We start from the raw sequence: 13,843 nt of genomic DNA on the forward strand, positions 1-13,843 counted from the left end.
AATGCGCCCAGCTGCAGTGGTTGCATCGTATGAAGAATACCAATGTCTGGGTCACCCGGTGGTATCTTGCTTTGCTGTGTGAGTCAAGCAGGTTAGGACCCAATATGCAAGACTCAAAGGCTGAATTGAACTCAAAAAGCAGCTTTAATGTTGGCAAATATGAAATACAAGTCCAAAAAAATCTAGCCGTTCAGGAGACTAGCCACGAGGCTAGCAGTGCACACGAAGCAGTTAAGGAGGCTGGCTGCAGGGCCAGCGGTGAGATTGAGCAGTTCAGGAGGTGGGCCGCGGGGCTAGCAGCACTTCAAGGCTGACTGCCAGAGGCAACAGTACACCTCGGTCGTCTTGGTTGGCGGCGGGAACCCTCGGGTGATGAAACACGGAAATCTAGCCCAGGAACAGGCTAGAGGGTCCATGTTGGTCTCATCTGAGCAGAGCAGCTTCTTCCACATGTTTGCTGTGTCCCCCACATGGCTTGTGGCAAACTGCAAACGGGACTTCTTCTGGTTTTCTGTTAACAATGGCTTTCTTCTTGCCACTCTTCCATAAAGGCCAACTTTGTGCAGTGCACGACTAATAGTGGTCCTATGGACAGATTCCCCCACCTGAGCTGTAGATCTCTGCAGCTCGTCCAGAGTCACCGTGGGCCTCTTGGCTGCATTTCTGATCAGCGCTCTCCTTGTTCGGCCTGTGAGTTTATGTGGACGGCCTTGTCTTGGTAGGTTTACAGTTGTGCCATACTCCTTCCATTTCTGAATGATGGCTTGAACAGTGCTCCGTGGGATGTTCAAGGCTTGGGAAATCTTTGTGTAGCCTAAGCCTGCTTTACATTTCTCAATAACTTTATCCCTGACCTGTCTGGTGTGGTCGTTGGACTAGTGATGTGACGTTCTGTATCGAGGCTTCGAAGCTTGTGTCGAGTAATGGAGGGGGCGTTTCCGCGATGCGCGTATCGAGGCTTGCTTCATTTATGGGAGGAGCTGAAAATGATGACGTCCGAAGCCTCGCTGCCCGGCTGTACCACGTGACTGGTTCATGAAGTGGTTCGAACTTTGCTGCGAGATATGACAGCGATATAAACCCCTCAGACTTCATTCAAAATGTGGGTGTTTGATGGAGAGTTGCGGTTAGTGAGAGTTTGGAGGTTTATGAGAGTGAGGAGAGAAAGTTACGTGTGTGATATTTATATTTGTGCTTTGTTCTCCTGAGGAAAGACAATAAAGACAATCTCAAATAGATGAAGACCTGGTTACCATGGTGATTGAGGACTCCCAGCCATTTAGCATTGTGGAGGACAAAGGATTTAAAAGATTTGTTAAACCATTAAATCCTAGCTATGTTCTCCCCACTAAAAGGTCATAAAAGCAGTGAAAATTTAGTTTTTACAGAATAAAATGTGAACAGGCAGGACTGAGGCTCAAAGCCTCAGTGTGTAGCTGTCCATACCTCAACGTTACAAAAGCACAACCACTGTCCACACCCCAACCACACCTCACCTCACAGTAAATGATCATTTCCATTTTAAGCATTTCCAAATGATCATTTTCCATACTGCCAGTATAAATATACACAGTATACTGCCATCACTACAATATACATGTTTTACACACTCCTTTTGTTGTTGACATTTACAGGCTGTGTGCAAAAGGCCACACTCTTCAAATTCATGCCAGCTATTATTTTTACATCCAGTAGGTGTCCTACTAGAGCAAATGAAGCTTCAAGAAGCTTTGCGCTGGGGTGAACCAATTGGATGAAAAGCTTCAGTGCTTCATGAAGCTTCATCTGCCCATCACTAGTTTGGACTTCATGGTGTTGTTGCTCCCAATATTCTCTTAGACAACCTCTGAGGCCGTCACAGAGCAGCTGTATTTGTACTGACATTAGATCACACACAGGTGCACTCTGTTTAGTCATTAGCACTCATCAGGCAACGTCTATGTGCAACTGACTGCACTCAGACCAAAGGGGGGCTGAATAATTACGCACACCCCACTTTGCAGTTATTTATTTGTAAAACATGTTTGGAATCATGTCTGATTTTGGTTCCACTTCTCACGTGTGCACCACTTTGTGTTGGTCTTTCACCTGGAAGTCCAATTAAATTCAAGACAAAATGTGGGAAAGTTCAAGGGGGCAAAATACTTTTGCAAGCCACTGTATACCCTCACCATAGGAAAGGTGCAGGACCCCAGCTGCTGCCACCCAAGGAACAGGTACTGGTGCAGGAGATGACTGGGTCTCAGCTGCTCTTACCCTGGGAACTGGTGCAGGGACCCACCGGACACCAGCCACCTCCACTTGAAGAACGATATGGGCACAGAAGAAAACTGCACCCTGGCAACCCTGGGAGCAGAGACAGGGACTGGCTGGTCCTAGCCACCCTGACCTGGGGAACTGGAATGGATGCAGGGGAAGGCTGTGTCCGAGCTGCCCAATGAGCTGGCGTGAAACATCCACTTTCATCGCTGGAGGATCAGGCGGGGCAAAAGCAGTAGTGGGATTCGGCAGCTCCGAGGACCCCTTCAGGACAGACAGGTCCACTAGTGGGGTAACTCGTGATCTAGGGCAGGGGTTTCAAACTCCAGTCCTCGAGAGTGGGTGTCCTGAAACTTTTCCAATGTGTCCCTGCTGCAGCACACCTGAATATAATTAGTAGCTCATTAGCAAGAGTATAGAACTTGACTGCAAGCTGATGGGACAACCCCTAAACTTACTCAAGAAAATTGAAGTAAATGTAAGTGTTTGGAAAAGTCTACTTCTACTTTTATTGCACCATGTTCATTCATCATGAGCTGCTGTGATAGGAATCAAATGGCTGAATTGCCACCTCAGCTTGAAGTCAAGTTCTATAGTCTTTTGTTCCGTAGAGAGTTTTCTGGACTCCACTCAAACAGACACAAAGCAAGTGGACAGCCTTATTTCGCTCTTTTGTCCATAGCAGGCCGACACGAGTCGCACGCCAGGCCGTGAAAACCAGATGAGAGACAAACCTTTGCGCCCAGGGTGGTACAAAACTCTTTCCACACACGTGAGGTGAACTGAGGTCCCCTGTCAAAGACAATATCCTCTGGGATACCAAGGAGTCTGAACACATGTGTGGTGAGCAGGCGGGCTGTTGCCAAGGCGGTCGGAAGCTTTGAGAGGGCAATAAAGCGTGCAGCCTTGGAAAGACGATCGACAATGGTTAGTACAGTTGTGTTACCTGCAGAGGGTGGCAGCGCCATGATGAAATCCAGGGTGATGTGGGCCAGGCCGGCCAGGTGTGGGAAGTAGCTGCAGTAATCCAGACAGCAGTCGGTTGAGAAGTTTATTTCAGGCGTGAGTTGAGGGATTTCGCCAGCCGGATGTATTCCAGGTTTTTGTGGTCCCTCCAGACAATAAACAGATGCTCAGTGCCCTCCAGCCAGTGCCTCCATTCCTCTAGGGTGAGTTTTATGGCTAGCATTTCTCAATCCCTGACATCACAATTTCACTCTGTAGGGGAGAGACGCTGTGAGAAAAAGGCACTTGGGTGGAGTTCACCTTCAAACCGCCGAGACAGGACCTGATTCTCCTCCTCATTCTGACACATCCACCTCTACCACAAACTGTTGACTGAGATTAGGTTGTCGGAGGATGGGAGCTGTGGCAAACCGCTCCTTTAGACTGGAAAAAACCACCTGAGCTGGCTGGTTCCACTGGAATGACTTTAGGTGAAATTAGTTTTGTGAGAGGCAGAGCAATTCTACTGAAATCTCTGAAGCCTGCAGACCAGGACCACCCGACATAGGAACAGTTTCTTTCCCCTCGCCATCTCCCTCCTAAACAGTTGACCTGTCACACTGCTCCCACTGCCAGACTGCAGCTGCACCTTATGTACATTCTGTAGTATTCACTCCACCTCATTCATTTCTGTATTTTATGTATATAAGTTTAGATTCGTTATTTATAGTTGGTTTACACAGCTTTGTGTGTGTGTGTGTGTGTGTGTGTGTGTGTGTGTGTGTGTGTGTGTGTGTGTGAGTGAGATTTATATTGCTGTCCTTGAGAGCCACCATCTACCGGAACCAAATGTGTGTGTCTGCACATATACTTGGCCAATAAACACGATTCTGATTCTGATAACTCAACGGTAAAAATGAGCAAATCTGAGGAAGCGCTGGAGTTGCTGGCAATTGGGAGGTTTGGGCCAGTCCAGCACTGCTAGAACCTTCACCAGGTCGGGTTTTAGGTTACCTTGTAAACGGATACTCAAAGTGACCTAAATGGGAGTTAAACGCTGTCTTCCACTCATGGTAAGCATTACGGAGGTCGAGTTTACTGAAGATTGTCGCCCCCTGGAGCAGCTCAAACGTAGAAGCGAGGAGAGGTGGAGGATATTTGTTCCTGATGGTGATTTTATTAAGCCCACGGTAATCAATGCTTGGTCGGAGTGTTTTATTTTTTTTCTCCACAAAGAAGAACCCTGCTGCCACTGGGGAAGATGACGGTCGGATGATGCCTGCAGCTAATTTCTCAGTAATGTATTTTCCCATTGCTTCTCTCCTGGGTTGAGGGAGGCTATACAGGCGGCCTGAGGGACTCGGCACTCCCGGGAGGTGATCTATGGCTTAATCATAGGGCCGATGAGGAAGAAGCAAACATGCCTGGTCCTTTCTAAACACCCTCTGCAGATCGTGATCGGCAGAGGGAGTTGCGTTGGCGCTCCACCTGGGAGAATGGTGAACGCCCGAGCTGCATAGGTTGCTCCCCTTCCCACCTTCACTGTACTCACGTGTTGCCCGAGGTCGGGGTGAGGTCTCCATTGGCACCATTGGCTCTCGGAGAGAGCAAATTCGCATCTTCGGTGCGCCTGCAGCCAATTATCCACCTGGATCCAAAGTGTCATAATAGCATCTAGGGAAGTAGGCAGTTCACACATAATTAGTTCATCCTTTAGTTCTTTATTAACATTATTAAACAAGGCACTCTTTAACATTTCTTGTCCCCACTCTGTTTCCTCCGCCAAGGTCCAAATCTCAATGGAAAAACTGGAAATGCTGTGCTTACCTTACTTGAGGTTAAGTAGGCGGTGACCAGCTGCTTCAGCACTGGACCCCTTATCAAACACAGCTCCGAACTTAGATAAAAAAAAGTCAGCATATGAAATTACAGGATTTGAGCGCACCACAGCCTGAGCCCATGTCAGAGCATGGTCCCTCAGCAACTGAATAAAACAAGCAATTATAACTCCCTCACTCGAGAATGCATGCTCCATTGCCAGAACTGAAGCTAGCACTGCATCAGGGATCCAGCTCATTTCCCCAGCTCCCCTGAGAAAGCCTCTGGTCTAGGTAGATGTTTGTGAAACGGCACAGGAATGAAAGTAGGTGATGGTGCACTTACTGTAGCTGCTGGTGATGCTTGAGGGGTTGTGCTGGAAGGTGGTCCTTCTGCTAGCGGGGTTTGCTGTGCAGCCGCCTGAGTTAGGGCCGCAACGTCTCCACTGAGCTGAACGAGCATTTGTTCGTGGCATTGTAACAACACTTCCAGAGTGACAGGGATGAGGAAAGAGGGGGATGAGTCAGCTGAGTCCATGATTTTGGCTGGACTATTCTGTCACAGCGGAACAGGATGGACTCAAGCGCAGAATCACAAGAAACATTTCTTTACTGACACAACACCGAGTGCACTGTATACAATTGGGGGAGAGGGTGTCCAGGGATCCACTGGTGTCGGGAGAACAGAGCTTTTACTCTTGCACACAGCTCCATACACTCACTGTCGATCTGCTTGCTTCTCATGGGAAACTTTCCTCCTCGCACACACCGCACTCAAAATGCCACACTCCCTTACAGGTTCCAGGAAACAATCAGTCTTTTATTTACCATGTCCAGTTGGTCCAAAGTGCAGCTGCTCATCTGCTGACTGGTACAAAATGGAAGGTGCATGTAACCCCAGTGTTGGTCTCGTTACACTGGCTTCCTGTTCCTTACAGGATCCAATTTGTTTCTTTAGTTGTTTTTGACTTCATGAACTTCTTCACAAATAAAATTTTAATCATTAGAGAAAAAATTACCGGTAATCATCCCACAGATGTAATATTATCTACAGCTACTCTTAGTACCACTGATGTTAAGTTAGACTCTTTTTCTCCAATTGATCTTTCTGAGTTAACTTCAATAATTACTTCCTCCAAACCATCAACGTGTCTTTTAGACCCCATTCCTACAAAACTGCTCAAAGAAGTCCTGCCATTAATTAATTCTTCGATCTTAAATATGATCAACCTATCTCTAATGATCAGCTATGTACCACAGGCCTTCAAGCTAGCTGTAGTTAAACCTTTACTCAAAAAGCATCTCTAGACCCAGCAGTCTTAGCTAATTATAGGCCAATCTCCAACCTTCCTTTATATCAAACATCCTTGAAAGAGTAGTTGTCAAACAGCTAACAGATCATCTGCAGAGGTTTATTTGAAGAGTTTCAGTCAGGTTTCAGAGCTCATCACAGCACAGAAACAGCTTTAGTGAAGGTTACAAATGATCTTCTTATGGCCTCTGACAGTGGACTCATCTCTGTGCTTGTCCTGCTAGACCTCAGTGCAGCGTTCGATACTGTCGACCATAATATCCTATTAGAGCGATTAGAACATGCTGTAGGTATTACAGGTACTGCACTGCAGTGGTTTGTATCATATCTATCTAATAGACTCCAGTTTGTGCATGTAAATGGAGAGTCCTCTTCACACACTGAGGTTAATTATGGAGTTCCACAGGGTTCAGTGCTAGGACCAATTCTGTTTACATTATACATGCTTCCCTTAGGCAGCATCATTAGAAGACATAGCATACATTTACACTGCTATGCAGATGACACCCAGCTCTATCTGTCCATGAAGCCAGATAACACACACCAATGAGTTAAACTGCAGGAATGTCTTAAAGACATAAAGACCTGGATGGCCGCTAACTTTCTGCTTCTTCATTCAGATCAAACTGAGGTTTTTGTACTCGGCCCTGAAAAGCCTAGAAATATGGTATCTAAGCAGATTCTTACTCTGGATGGCATTACCTTGGCCTCCAGTAACGCTGTGAGGAACCTTGGAGTCATTTTTGACCAGGACATGTCCTTCAATGCACATATTAAACAAATATGTAAGACTGCTTTCTTCCATTTGCGCAACATCTCTAAAGTTAGAAATATCCTGTCTCAGAGTGACGCTGAAAAACTAGTTCATGCATTTATTACTTCCAGGCTGGACGACTGTAATTCATTATTATCAGGAAGTCCTAAAAACTCCCTGAAAGCCTTCAGCTGATCCAAAATGCTGCAGCAAGAGTCCTGACAGGGACTAGAAAGAGAGAGCAGATTTCTCCTGTTTTGGCTTCCTGTTAAATCCAGAATTCAAAATCCTGCTCCTCACATACAAGGTCTTAAATAATCAGGCCCCATCTTATCTTAATGACCTTGTAGTACCATATCACCCTATTAGAGCACTTCGCTCTCGCTCTGCAGGCCTACTTGTTGTTCCTAGAGTATTTAAAAGTAGAATGGGAGGCAGAGCCTTCAGTTTTCAGGCCCCTCTTCTGTGGAACCAGCTTCCAGTTTGGATTCAGGAGACAGACACTATCTCTACTTTCAAGATTAGGCTTCAAACTTTCCTTTTTGCTAAAGCATATAGTTAGGGCTGGACCAGGTGACCCTGAATCCTCCCTTAGTTATGCTGCAATAGACGTAGGCTACCGGGGTTTCCCATGATGCATTGGGTGTTTCTTCTTCAGTCACTATGTGTTAACAGACCTCTCTGCACTGAATCATATCTGTTATTAATCTCTGTCTCTCTTCCACAGCATGTCTTTATCCTGTCTTCCTTCTCTCACCCCAACCAATCACAGCAGATGGCCCCGCCCCTCCCTGAGCCTGGTTCTGTTGGAGGTTTCTTCCTGTTAAAAAGGAAGTTTTTCCTTCCCACTGTCGCCAAAGTGCTGCTCATAGGGGGTCATATGATTGTTGGGTTTTTCTCTGTATCTATGAAGCGCCTTGAGGCGACTTATGTTGTGATTTGGCGCTATATAAATAAAATTGAATTGAATTGAATTGAATTTTTATTGCCTGACTCTATTATTCCTTCTTAGAACTTTTTTTAGAAGTCAGAATTTTTATTGTCATTGCACAGTTGCTTGCACAGTGAAATCAGGTAGCAAGACCACAAAAGTTCAAAAGTAGAGAAAACAACATACAAAAAAGGAAAAATAATATAAGAACACTATATAGGCTATATACATGATGTTTGGGCTGTCTACAAGGGCATTGTAAAAAATATAATAAATAATAAAGAAGGAAGATAGGGATGGAAATTGAACATCTGCAGAAATATTGCACAGGGAATGGCAGCAACGTAATAAATAGCAGCAACAGAATGATTGTAAGGGAGAGGTCTGCTCACACTCTTACTGTGCATCTATGGTTCTGACAGCACACTGGAAGACGCCTTTTATAATTGCTCTGGTTCTGGAGAGACATCTGGAGCTGACAATAGAGTCCACGGAGGAGAGTGGACAGCTGACCATCTTCTCTGTTCTGATGACCCTCTGGAGTCTCTTCTTATTGGCTGTTGTGCAACCAGCGTACCACACAGCGATGGTGGGCACCAGAACACTCTTGATTGACACTAGTAGGTCAGTCTTCACTAGGGCTGATGTGTTTGTGGACCAAGAGAGGTCCTTGAAAATGTGGGTGCCGAGGAATTAAAGGAGGACACCCTCTCCACATAGTCACCGTTTATGGAGAGGTGAGGGGGATCAGTTCTTGTTTTGTGGAAGTCCATGACCACTTCTTTGGTTTTCCTGGTGTTTAGGGTGAGGTGATTGTAGTTACACCATTCTGTCAGAAGCTGGACCTCATCTCTGTAGGCTGTGTCGTTATCATTGGTGATGGCCCCATCACAGTGGTGTCATCTGCAAATTTGATGATGATGTCGCAGGGATGCGAGGGGGTGCAGTCATTGGTGTAGTCGGTGTATAGGAGAGGAGTCAGCACACACCCCTGTGGGGAGTCAGTGCTGAGTGACAGGGAGGATGATCTCCGGTTGCCAACCTTGACTGATTGTGTGTGGGGCAAATTTACCAGCTTGGGTATAAGAATGTTTGGGATGATGGTATCAAAAGCCCAGCTGAAATCAATGCAGAGTCCCAGGATTCTCCAGAGCAGAGTGGAGGGCAGTGGAAATTGCACCCTCGGTGGACCTGTTTCCCTTATAGGCAAACTGGTGGGGGTCAAAGCTGGGTGTGAGACAGTACTTCATGTGTTTATTGTCTTTTATATTTTATTGCATCATTGTTGTGCATTTTACTTGTTTTAGCTGCATTTTAGTTTGTAAAGCACTTTGAGCTGTTGGAAATGTGCATTAATAGTAAACCTACTTGACCTTGATCTAAACTTGACCTTGATTTAACTGGCAGAAATTCAGGAATACAAACAGGAGGAACACACAGAGATCGTGACACTGGGCGGAGGGAGACACAGATATACACAACAGTGAACCAGGGCGGAGAGGAAACACCTGGGGAACACAGCTGAGCATAATCTGATGGGATAAGGGAAGAACGTATCCCTGTGATGTGCCCCTCTGTCTTGTGGTGAACAGAAACTATTTTTTGGAGTGACACAAATCATTTTTGTGGCATCTTATTGTAACAACTGATTGTTCACTCATTTTAGTTTTAGTAGTTGATTTAAATGGTTGTACAAAAAAACACCTGAGGCTTTGGCTGCAGTTTTAGGTAAACAGGTGCATATATCTTTGCTGACCGCAAGGTTTGGAAACAAGTTTTTGAATTCACAATTTGTTTTTGCATGTCAAGTTATGAAAATCATTTGTTAAACATGTTTGTGGTTTTTACAGTAAAACAACCTTTTCCTCCTTGGATTTTATGATTTTTGTGAACTGTAAATTGTGAGGTGTGCTGAAAAGAAGGAATCAAGCAAGGCAAGGTAAACAGTTTAAATGTGAAACATGAAAAGGTCGAATCAAAAGTAATGAAAAACAGCCAATAAAAGTTTGGACCTCAGATCAGTTTGCAGTGGGCACGTCCCACTACGGATGTGAAAGTTTGCACCTTGATTGAAAAAATATTTTAAAATATATTAACAATAAAAACACTGCTTCATTAAAAGTGTGTAACATGGTTAACCGTCAATATCTACATGGGAATCACAAAGTTAATGGAAATTTAATGTAAGCAATTTAATGTGTTTGCGTTTCAAACATCAGCTCCTCACATTTGCTAAGGTGCTTAGCAAAGGAAGACTAAGCTATTCATTTTCTTTTTACTGCTACCTGTTTCATAAAGAAGAGGGAGCTTCATAAAGTGCAGATCAAACAGTGAAAACTGTTTGTGCCTTGAACTCCAGCCACAGACCAGTGCTCGCTAAATGAACTTTGATATTTTTAGATGTTATGAAAATGAGATGAAATGAATAATGACTACACTGTTTTCCTGGAGATAAATACACAAATGCATACGTGTCCTCCTTAATGTGCTGACCTCTTTGCTGTAGTAACAAGAAAACAGGATGACCCGATGATCCATGGAGAGCAGCTGAACATACAGTACAGTTGGAGAGCACCTTATATGGCCATGGCCATGTGGACCAACGTTCACATTTTTTCTTCTCCTTCTAATAACTTCCGTGTCATAGATTCATAATGATATGGCTTTAATAGGCTCTGTGAAGTTTATCAATCTTTTTTCTTTGTCATGCTAGTGTAGTTTAGGGACACAGAATGCACTCTGCAATTCTCCCTGGTGCCTTTGATGCCTATGGGCCATATCGATACTTGTATCTGACCTCACATATGTGCAACTGTTACCACCTGGATTTGCAGATGTTTCTTTTCTGTATAAGAATTTTTTTAAAGCAATAACCCGGGCAAATGTAGTTGTTGGTTGTTATGACCAGTGTTGGTGAAGTTACTTGAAAATCATAATTAGTTACTAATTACTGAATACCTATTTTTTGCCTGGTGCTGCAGGGGTGGGGTGGGGGTGGTCATTTTTTTATAACTCCAATTTTCTTGCAAGTTAGTCCACAACAGAGCAGAACAGCGGTGCCACTACATCTTCACTCGTCACAGAGTCACCAATATGGCAAAAAGACCGCACAGGCCTAAGTTTGATTCTGTGCCAGTCGTTTCCTCTTCATGCTGTCCTCCCTAGTCTCGATGGTCCTTGCCAATAAACATGTCAAAATAAAAACCTTGAACTTTTTGTAAATTTGTGTTCAGTCAAAAATCTTTTACTGACCAATCAGCACCCATTCAGAGAATACTAGGGTTTTATGAGCTAAGCCAGACTCCTTGTAAGAAAACTTCAAGTTAAATATAATATTCATGCTGTATTTCAAAAAAACGAAACTAAAAAATACACACTGTAGAAAGTAAACAACAAAAGCAGCTACATGTTCATTCTGCTGCATGCTGCTCAGGCCTCAGTGTGTTTGGATGCAGTATAATATGCAGACTCTCCTGTAGCTAGGCCAACTGAATGAAAATGTGTTTATTTTTAAAGACAGTCAAGCTGTCTCTTTTGCACAATGATTGTGTCATTTTGGTCTAGTGGGAGTCATGCAGATTGCAATTTCTGACTGCAGCTACTCCAACAACAAGTGCTGCTCCTGGTGTTTACATTGATATGGCAATGATTTACCGCGATGCATCTAAGACCTCTCTTCAACAGCCTGTGCACTGCTTGGACAAATAGTGTTTATAGCACAGTGTTTACTCTTCTGGCATTCTAGCAGATGTTTGCTGCGGGAATTTGCTCCCATTCAGCCGCAGCATTAGTTATGCTGACATGCCTTTCTCATGGTCAGTATTCCAGTTCATTTCTTCCAAAAGCTGACAAGTTTTGCTTACTTCTTCCCATATAATATGGAAATTCATATATGTTATCAGATGAAAGGCAAATAAACATTTGCTACTTCTTTTAGTATATGAACCAATATTTTATGACACTGTTGACACTATAGTATATATATATATTATGACACTATACTATGTTTTCTTCCTTTTCTTTGAGCTCAAATTGCCTTAATATCTCTACACAGCTAATAAAAGGCTCTTTCTTTCCACTTCATCACATGACCTTTCCTGTTCTTTGAGTCGAGTTAATGTTCTGACGACTGGTTTGTAAGCAGTCTTCAGTCTATCAGTTAGTGGTGATGTAAGTGTTTGGGCCCCTCACATCAAAGACCAGTCTGATTTTCAGCTGGACTGTTTGACCCTATGTCCTTGGCTCAGACTCTATCACCAACATTTAAATCTAATTACTGTCTCCTTTGCACTGGTCCTCCTCACCCTGAACCAGCAGTACAAGCACAACACATCACAACAGAAATCAGGACAAGTATAGCGTTCATCCTCTAGTTCTGAAAGCTCGTATGACTTTGCTTTAAGTCGCCTTTTAGCAGAAGTGGGTGGATGGTATTAAAGGCAGTGAAAAAATTAAAAAACATGATTATCACAGTGCCACCAATACCAGGTGAAAGTGACGTATAGATAACAGCATCAACCCCTCTAAGAAGCTGGCAAACAAACTAAACAGGGTCGAGAGCATGTTTCACCTGCGGACTAAGAACCAGTCTCTCCAGCAACTTTATGACACATGATGTGAAGTCATTAAGGTCAGTGTCTCTGTACGCATCCTGCATGTTTCCAAACTGAAAGTTCAAAAGTATATGGACGGTTTTGCAGTCCACTGCTGGAAAGTTGGCACAGCAGTCAAGACCGGTATGGTTTAAATCACCAGTGATGGTGACAGTGTCATTTGCACCTACGTGCACGTCTGACAACAGTCCAAACTGACAACGTTTGATTTGAACTGTGTTTGAGAACTTTCAGAGTGGATGACCTATTTTTAAATTAACATGGCATTCATTTGTTAACAGCCGACGTGTAGTTTTCTTTTTTCAGAATCAGAATACTAAACGATGTGGTCACAGTTGCTCCAACACAGTAAGAACAGTAACTGACTAAACTAAATGAATTAATACAAAGTATTCAATAAAAGGAGATCATTAGAAAGAAATGACCATGATTTATTAATGTACAGAATTTAGATAGAGGTACTGTCATCGAGCTCCAGGCCAACAGCATGAGGGACAGCTTGGTGTTCTCAGGTATGTCAGAGAAGGCAGAAGAAGATGACAATAGTGAGAGAAATCACCCAAACCCACCTAACACTCACCATCTGGGAAGCAAGCATCCAGCTGCATGGAGTCCCAGACCGATCGTGGCCAAATTTGAACACTTTAAACAAAAATAGTTGTTGACAAGCTGCGGCCATGAACCGAGAGGAACGGACTTCAGCTTCCCAAGGATATCCTGGTGCGATGCAAGGTCGTGTTCCCGTTCTGACAGAAGTTCATTGAAAGAAATTTCCGAGCTGTCATTGTGGTTGATAAGCTGTAGGTCAACAGGAAGCTTCATTGCAACCAAAACATCACGCCATGGCTGCAGTGAGTCAGGTGACCTCTATCTGCACAAATGCCTTTATTCTGATTCTATTTTTTTCACTCTTCTGTCCCACTAATAGACATGTGTACTCTAATCTGTGTAGCATGTTTCTTACATTTTCTTTTTTTCTTGTTATTTGGTCACTCTGGTTGCTTTAGTTCTCTTCTCACTTTTCATATCTCTTCTCTTCTCTTTCTGTTTGTATCATGTCTGCTTTGCCTTTAGTGCTGCAATTTACCACATAAACATACCAGACTCTCTCTCTCACACACACGTCAGGTTTGCTATCCTCGTGGGCACATCCCATTGACATAATGCTGTCCCCAGCCTAACCCCAACCATCAACAATGAATGCTTTTTTTT

Source organism: Astatotilapia calliptera, chromosome 4 (assembly GCF_900246225.1).
Source record: "Astatotilapia calliptera chromosome 4, fAstCal1.2, whole genome shotgun sequence".
Lineage (NCBI taxonomy): Eukaryota > Metazoa > Chordata > Actinopteri > Cichliformes > Cichlidae > Astatotilapia > Astatotilapia calliptera.